Genomic DNA, 9,418 nt, shown 5'->3' on the forward strand with positions numbered 1-9,418 from the left:
AAATGGCATGTCTATTTTTCCTTTTAGAGGCAATATAAACTTGGCATTGAATAAAAGGAAAGTTACCACAGTCTTACCAGACCGTAAACCTGCTCTCTCATTAGAGAGAGATGACTGGTTTAACCTGCGGGTGAGCATGCCTCCAGGTGAAGGGAAGTAGTTAAGAAGGAGAGTCCTTCATGGAATCCTTCGCCAGTACCCTTTCCAACTTTATTAACTCAAACAACGTTAATTTTTGGTGACTTTTATTGCTCTATTCTTTGTACATGCTCCTATCATTAGTGATTTATACCCTTTCCTACAGCTACCGTTTGGGGATGTGTACACTGCTCCTGCCAATGCTGCCTTTCCCTTGATGTTATTTCCCACCTATACTTTCCCTCTTGCCTTCTGGAAGGTCAAATATCCCTGAATGTTAAGTTCCCAGTTTTGATCTTCTTGTAACCATGTCTCATAATGGTTGTGAGATCATATCCATTTACTTCGATATATGCTGTCAGTTTGTCTACCTTATTGCATATGCTTCATGCAGTAAGATGCAAAGCCTTTAGGCTTGCCTTTTTGCCATTTTTAACCATCCACACTTTTCTTTGTACTGTGGCTCTATTTGTCTCTTGCCCTTGATTACTCTGTTGACCGTTTTTGCATTTTATTATTCTTTCTTTAATACTGTCCTTGTTTCTCTTTCCCTTATCACCCTGCTTAGATTCCCATCCCCTTGTCATTCTCATTTAAAATCCTCCCCAGTCACTCTAGTAAATACTGTCCCGAGGACAACAGCCCCAGTCTGGCCCAGTTGTAACCTCTTAAGTTTGTCCTGGTCCCACTTCCCCCAGAACTGGTCACAATGACCCAGAAATCTTAAACTCTTCCCCTTGCATTGACTTTCCAGCCATGTATGTATCTGATATATCCTGCTATTTCTATTCTGGCTAGCACATAGCACTGACAGTATCCCGAGGTCACTACCTTTTTGAGGTCTTACTTTTCAACTTATTTCCCAACTCCCTAGTATTGTGCTTTAAAGATTCTCATCCTTTTTTACCTATGTCATTGGCACCAATGTATACCATGGTCACAGGCTCTCTTCCTCCCCACCCTCCCACCCCCCAACCAACCAACCTCCTGGAATGTCCTGTTGCTGCTCTGAGACATCCTTGACCCTCATACCAGGGAGGCAATATACCATTCTTGTGTCTTGTTTACAGCCACAGAAATGCCTATCTATGTAGTCGAGGAGAATGCAATGTAGTCGAGGAGAATACTGAGATACAGTCTATTAGACTAGACGGGATTGAGGTTCATAAGGAGGAGGTGTTAGCAATTCTGGAAGGTGTGAAAATAGATAAGTCCCCTGGGCCGGATGGGATTTATCCTAGGATTCTCTGGGAAGCTAGAGAGGAGATTGCAGAGCCTTTGGCTTTGATCTTTATGTCGTCATTGTCTTCAGGAATAGTGCCAGAAGACTGGAGACTAGCAAATGTTGTCCCCTTGTTCAAGAAGGGGAGTAGAGACAACCCTGGTAATTATAGACCAGTGAGCCTTACTTCGGTTGTGGGTAAAGTGTTGGAAAGGATTATAAGAGATAGGATTTATAATCATCTAGAAAGGAATAATTTGATTAGGGATAGTCAACACGGTTTTGTGAAGGGTAGGTCGTGCCTCACAAACCTTATTGAGTTCTTCGAGAAGGTGACCAAACAGATGGATGAGGGTAAAGCGGTTGATGTGGTGTATTTGGATTTCAGTAAAGCGTTTGATAAGGTTCCCCATGGTAGGCTATTGCAGAAAATACGGAGGCATGGGATTGAGGGTGATTTAGTGGTTTGGATCAGAAATTGGCTAGCTGTAAGAAGACAGAGGGTGGTGGTTGATGGGAAATGTTCATCCTGGAGTTCAGTTACTAGTGGTGTACCTCAAGGATCTGTTTTGGGGCCACTGCTGTTTGTCATTTTTATAAATGACCTGGATGAGGGCTTAGAAGGATGGGTTAGTAAATTTGCGGATGACACCAAAGTCGATGGAGTTGTGGATAGTGCAGAAGGATGTTGTAGGTTACAGAGGGACATAGATAAGCTGCAGAGCTGGGCTGAGAGGTGGCAAATGGAGTTTAATGCGGAAAAGTGTGAGGTGATTCACTTTGGAAGGAGTAACAGGAATACAGAGTACTGGGCTAATGGTAAGATTCTTGGTAGTGTGGATGAGCAGAAAGATCTCGGTGTCCATGTGCATAGATCACTGAAAGTTGCCACCCAGGTTGATAGCGTTGTTAAGAAGGCGTACAGTATGTTAGGTTTTATTGGTAGAGGGATTGAGTTTCGGAGCCATGAGGTCATGTTGCAGCTGTACAAAACTCTGGTGCGGCCGCACTTGGAGTATTGCGTACAGTTCTGGTCACCGCATTATAGGAAGGATGTGGAAGCATTGGAAAGGGTGCAGAGGAGATTTACCAGGATGTTGCCTGGTATGGAGGGAAGGTCTTATGAGGAAAGGCTGAGGGTTTTGAGGCTGTTTTCGTTAGAGAGAAGAAGGTTAAGAGGTGACTTGATAGAGACATACAAGATGATCAGAGGATTAGATAGGGTGGACAGTGGGAGCCTTTTTCCTCGAATGGTGATGGCTAGCACGAGGGGACATAGCTTTAAATTGAGGGGTGATAGATGTAGGACAGATGTCAGAGGTAGGTTCTTTACTCAGAGAGTAGTAAGGGCGTGGAATGCCCTGCCTGCAAAAATAGTAGACTCGCCCACTTTAAGGGCATTTAAATGGTCATTGGATAAACATATGGATGATAATGGAATAGTTTAGGTTAGATGGGCTTCAGATAGGTTTCACAGGTCGGCGCAACATCGAGGGCCGAAGGGCCTGTACTGCGCTGTAATGTTCTATGTTCTATGTTCTATGTTCTATCCCCCTTACAATTGAATTCCCTATAACTATTGTATTCTGACACTTTTTCCTTCTCTCCCATGCAGCAGAGATAACTGTGGTACAAGGAATTTGGCTACTACTGCTTTCCCCTGAGAGGCCATTCCCTTCAACACCATCCCAAAGCTGTATATATGTTTTGCAGGGGAATGGCGACAGGAGATTCCTCCACTGCCTGCTGCCTAGTCCTGTTATTCTGCCTGGTCGTTGTCTGTTCCCTTTCTGCCTGTGGAATTTTAGCCTTCAGCCTGGCCTCCTCTGTACATTCTATCCACAATATTCTTAAGTTTCATAGAATCTCCAATGTCCCCAGCTGCTGCTCCAGCTCCAAAACCTGGCTTCCCAGAGCTTTGGTTGCAGACGCTTCCTACATATGTGCTGGTCCTGGGCATTGAAAACGTGCCTGGCTTCCTACAAAGAGCAGGAGGAGTAGACATGGCTGTGAGCTTTTCTGCCATGACTTACCCCTTTGGGCAAGGCCTCCTCTATGGCCCCTAATTCAAAGGCTTTGGAAACTGGATTCAACCAGTCTAATTTACAGTAACTTCAGCTATAAGCTCCTGTTTTAAAGCTGTAATTAAACTTCACCCATCAAAAGTACTGAAGACGTGCTGCGTGTTAGCACTTTTGATGACATTGCATCAGTTTAAGGGTAGCCTGATGGTGTGGTAATTGATTGGATTTGATTTGTCCTGCTTTTTTTCTGTACAGGACATACCTGGGCAGTTTTCCACATTGTTGGGTAGATGCTTGTTTTGTAACTGACCTGGCAGGGGTGTGACTAATTTTGGAACATAAGTCTTCAGTACTATTGCCAGAATGTTGTCAGGGCCCCTAGCCTTTGCAGTATTCAGTGCTTCCACCTGTTTCTTGATGTTATGTGGAGTGAACTGAATTGGCTGAAAGCTGGCATCTCTGATGCTGGGTACCTCGGGTGGAGGCCAAAATGGATCATTCGCTTAGCCCTTCTGGCTGAAGGTTATTGCAGATGCTTCAAGTTCCTCAGAATGGTGATAACTGATGAGCTATCCTGGATTTCACACATAAATGTGACAGTCAAGAAGGCAGAACAATGCCTGTTCTTCCTCAGGAGGCTCAGGAAATTTCGCATGTCCATGAGGTCCCTCACCAACTTCTACAGATGCACTATTGAAAACATACTGTCCGGGTGCATAATGGCCTGGTATGCCTTGGACTGTAAGAAACTACAGAAAGTGGTGTGCGTAGCCCAGACCATCACAGAGGCCAACTTTCCATCCCTGGACTCTACTTCCAGGGCCAACTGCCGCGGAAAGGCGGCCAACATCATCAAAGACCCATCGCACCCTGGTAATGATTTCCTACAACCTCTTCCATTAGGCAGAAGAAATAAGAAGCCTGAACACATGCACGAGCATGTTTAGGAACAGCTTCTTTCTGGCTGTTATCAGACTGTTGAGTGGACTCCAGCCTCAAATAATGTAACCAGCAACGTAACCCTTAAGGCTGCAAGTCTTTTTTGATCTGTACATCCTTTGCTTGCTGTGATCTGCCTGTACTACTCGGAAACAAAGCTTTTCATTGATTTTATTGTCACATGTACCAAAATACAATTAATCAATCAATCTTGCATTGATGTGCTGGGTGTTTGATAAGGTTCCTCATAAGAGGTTAATGGGCAAAGTTAAAGCACATTGGTTAAGGGGTAACACTGGCATGAATTGAAAGTTCATTGACAGAAAACAGTTGGAATAAGCGGGTCTTTTATCTGAGTGGCAGGCAGCAACGAAAGGGGTACTGCAGGGATCAGCGCTCCTTGCTCCTACTATTCATGATGTATATAAATGACTTGGAGGAGGGAACCAAATGCAACATTTCTAAGTTTGCTGACAACACAAAACAGGGTGGGATTCTGAGTTGTGAGGAGGATACGAAAAGGATACAAGTTAGCTTAGACAAGTTGAGTGGGTGGGCAAACATATGGCAGATGCATTATAATATAGCTAAATGTGTAGTTATACATCAATGTGAAAATAAGAAAGGAAGAGTATTATTTAAATAATAATATGTTGGGCAATGTGGATATAGAAGAGGATCTGTGAGTTCTTGTACACCAGTCAATGAAAGTCAGCAAATGCAGCAACCAATTAGAAATGCGAATGGTATATTGATCATCAAAGCAAGAGAATTTGAGAAGTAGGGATGTCTTACTGCGGTTATACTGAGTCTTGATGAGATCACACCTGGAGTATTGCTTGCAATTTTGGCCTTCCTACCTAAGGATATATTTGCCATAAAGAGATACAACAAAGGTTCCTGGCTGACGCCAGGATGGTAGGACTATCGATGTAAGGAGGAATTGATTTGACTGGGCCTGAATTCACTGGAGTTTAGAGGGGTGAGAGGGGATCTGATTGAAATATATAAAATTTTAACAGGTCTGGACATAATAGATACAGGGAGGCTGTTTTCCTGGCTTGGGAACCTAGAAACAAGGGACACAGTATATCTCGATATGGGGTGGACCATTTAGGATTCACATGAGGAAATATTTTTTCACTTTAAAGGATAGTGGAATTCTCTACCACAGAAGGCTGTGGAGGCCAAGTCACTGAATCTATCTAAGAATTTTTTTCTGGATTTTAAAGACCTCAATTAGAATGGAGAGAAAGCATGAATATAGCATCGAGATTGAGAATCAGCCATTAATATTGAATGGCCTATTCCTCCACCTTTTCTCTGTTTTTTCACTCTTCAACCCCAATCACACCAATTATCTAATGCTGATACACTCCTTCTTTTATTCTATCTCTAATAGTATATTCTGTAGCTTTGTACACTACGAGAAAAAGGGAAGCACGTAACTAATCATTTTGAAGTAATTTGGATAGAGACTGAAATGAGTTCTGAGCAGTAGTAGATCCTGAAACTTAAAGTATCCATGCAGCCATTGCAGAAAATCTATTAACAATAATTGAATCAATAAATTTTCTTTAATGTCTAGAAGGGGTCTCACAGAAATTACTGCTATGCCAAAGAAGAACCCATTAAGACAGTTGACCAGCAACTTAAAACAAGTGAGAGAGAAAAAAAATCAATGAGATTTGACAGGGATCTTGAGAGCTTGGGATCTTGAGACCTTAGGGTCTTGATGACTGAAGTCACACCTGCCAATGATGGAGGGAAGACAGTGGGTTCTTTACAAGAGGTTTGAGCCTGGAGAATACTCCTGGAGTTTGTAGATCTGAAAAGTTTATGGAGATAAGGAAGAGTGAGGCCACAGAAAGATTTGAATGTGACTATAAAAGCCTTCAATAAAATATGTCACCAAATTGTGAGTTAGCGTTGATCAATGTGCAGTGAGGTGATTGATGAATAGAACTCGGTTCAAGTTAGGACATGGGTAGCAGGGTTTAGATGCATGCAAGTTTATAGAGTGTGAAAGATGGCAACAGGCTAGCAGAGGGAGCATGGGAATAGTCAAGTTGGAAAGTTACAAAAAAAAGCAGAAGCTGAAGATCAGTAAACATAGTTGATTTTAAGTGAAGGTGCCATTTTTAAAGCTGCCCTTGACAAAAAAGTGCTAGAAATAGTTCAGGAAATGGCACTGAATCTCACGCCTTGTGTCAGAGAAGTAAATATTTATAAAACCTACATATCTGGAATTTGAGTAAAAGGGCAAATAGTTGAGCTGTATAGTACACCAACTGCAAAAGAAAAACAGTTAATCCCAAAAGCTCGTTCAACATTAAGCTTAACTGCATGATATCAATACAAACTTCCAATTCAAGACATGTCAGAACATATAGATGTTCAAGGTGACAGTTGGGGAGCATTTTAGTGATAGTAACACATACGTTTTAAGTTTGTTATGGAAAAGGAAAAGATGGTCTGCAAAAACAAGTTTTAGATTGGGGTAAAGCAGATTTTATTAAAATAAGGCAGGATCTGGCCAAAATAGTCTGGAACAGCTATTTGAGGGTAAATCTACAGCAGAACAGTAGCGTTCAAATCGGTACAGGCCCAACATATCCCTTTAGGGTGAAATGTTGAAGCAACAAGATCAGAGAACCCTGGAACGTATAGCAATATTGAGGACTGGATGAAAAGGAAAAGAGAGACATATAATAGGTACAAAAAGAGCAAAACAACGGAGGTCCAACAGGAGTATAGCAAGTGCAATGGGGAGTCTCAAGAAAGCAATTAGGAGAGCAAAGGGGGGGTACAACAAAATGCTGATGGGCAAGATTAGAGAGAATCCCAAGATATTCTACAAGAACGTCAAGGTGAAGAGAATAATATGGGAAGGAATAAGGCCTAGTAGGCACCAAAAGGCAATCTGTGCATGAAGCCGAGGGACATTGGTGGAACATTAAGGGAATACTTCATTTTGTCCTTTTCTCGGGAGAAGGAGAATGCAAGTACAGAATTTGAGGAGATGGTCTGTGAAATTCTTAAGCAGATTGATATAAGAAATGAGGAGGTATTAGGGGTTTTGTTAGATTTAAAAGTGGCCAGCCAGGCCTGGATAAGCTGTATTCCAGGCTGCTGTGGGAGACGAGGGAGGTATTCACAGAGGCCTAACCCACTTTTTCGAATCATCTCTGGCCACAGGGGAGGTGCCAGAGGACAGGATGATAGCTAATGTGGTTCCACTTCAGAAGAAGGGTGGTAGAGATAGATCAAGGAACTATATACCACTGAGTCCAACGTCAGTGGTAGGGAAACTGTTGGAGAAAATAGTGGCTGAGAAAATGAATCTCCATTTAGAGAGGATAGGTTTGATCAGGAATAATCAGTGTTGCTTTGTCAGAGGAAGGCCATGACTAAAAAATCTGGTGGAATTTTTCAAGGAGTTGACCAAGTGTTTGAATGAAGTTAGAGTAGTTGATGTAGTTTGTATTGTTTTGGCAAGGCCTGTAACAAGGTTCCACATGGGAAACTGATAAAGAAGGTAACAGCTCAAGGGATCCAGCATAACTTGGCAAAATGGATCCAAAATTGGCTTGGTGATAGGAGGCAGAGGGTGATGGTAGAAGGCTGTTTGTGTGACTGGAGCCTGGAGTGCATTGATGTACCACAGGGATCAATGCTGGGTCCCTTATTCATAAATCATGCAGATGAGAATGTAGTGGGGATGATAAGTTTGCAGATGACACAAAGTTTGGTCCGGTTGTTGACAGTGAGGAGGAAGGTGTCAGGTTACAGGAGGATACAAACAGATTGTTCAGATGGAATTTAAACCTGATAAATGTGAGGAGAGATTGTAGGAACTGCAGATGCTGGAGGATCTGAGATAACAAGGTGTAGAGCTGGATGAACACAGCAGGCCAAGCAGCATCAGAGGAGCAGGAAAGCTGACGTTTCGGACCTAGACCCTTCTTCAGAAATCTAGTTTAGAAGAAGGAACAGACAAAAGAGTACTCAATGAATGGTGAGACACTAGGAAACTCATTAGAACAGAAGGATCTTGGGGTGCTTGTCCATCGATCCCTAAAGGTAACAAGACAGGATACTAGGGTAGTTAAGAAGGCATACAGGATATTTGCCTTTATCAGTAGTGGCACAGATTAAAAGAGCAGGGAGGTCATGTTAGAGCTATACAAACCTTTGGTTAGACCACAGCTGAAGTACTATGTGTCGTTCTGGTCACCATCCTATAGGAAGGATATGATTCCACTAGAGGAGGTACAGAGGAGATGTTTCCTTGGATATACCATTTCAACTATGAAGACTCAGATTGTTTTCTTTGGAGCAGAGAAGGCTGAGAGGGGACCTGATAAAGGTGTCTAAGATTATGAGGGGCAAAGACAAAGTGAGTAGAAAGCAGATGTTCCACTTGGTTAAAGGGTAAATAACAAGGGATATAATTTTAAAGTGAAAGACAAGAGATTTAGAGGAAATTTGAGGAAAAGCTTTTCCATCCAGAGGGTGGTGGGAATCTGGAATGCAGCGACTAGGAGGGCAGTTAAGGTGGGAAAACTTCACAACTTTAAAAAGTATTTGGACGAGCACTTGGAGTATCAGAACATTCAGGGCTTTGTGACAATTTGATTTGATTTGATTTAGTATTATCACATGTACTGAGATTCAATGAAAAATATTGTTTTGCATACTATCCAGATAAATCATATCTTACATAAATACATCAGGGTAAAAAAACAGAATGCAGAGTATTGTGTTACAGCTACAGAGAAGGTGCAGAGAAAAATCAACTCTAATTTATGAGAGGTCTGTTCACAGGTCTGTAAATAGCAAGGAAGAAGCTGTTCTTGAATCTGTTGGTACATATTTTTAAACTTTTGTACCTGATTGAAGAGGATGAAAGATAGTATAACTGGGATGGGATAGGTATTTGATGACGTTGGTTGCTTTCCTGATGCAGCAGGATGTGTAGGCAGAGTCAATGGAAGGAAGGCAGGTTTTCATGATGGACTGGTTTGCATTCAGAACTCTCTGTAATTTCTGAGATAACAAGGTGTAGAGCTGGATGAACACAGCAGGCCAAGCA

This window comes from Rhincodon typus, chromosome 13 (assembly GCF_021869965.1).
Source record: "Rhincodon typus isolate 14 chromosome 13, sRhiTyp1.1, whole genome shotgun sequence".
In the NCBI taxonomy this organism is placed as follows: domain Eukaryota; kingdom Metazoa; phylum Chordata; class Chondrichthyes; order Orectolobiformes; family Rhincodontidae; genus Rhincodon; species Rhincodon typus.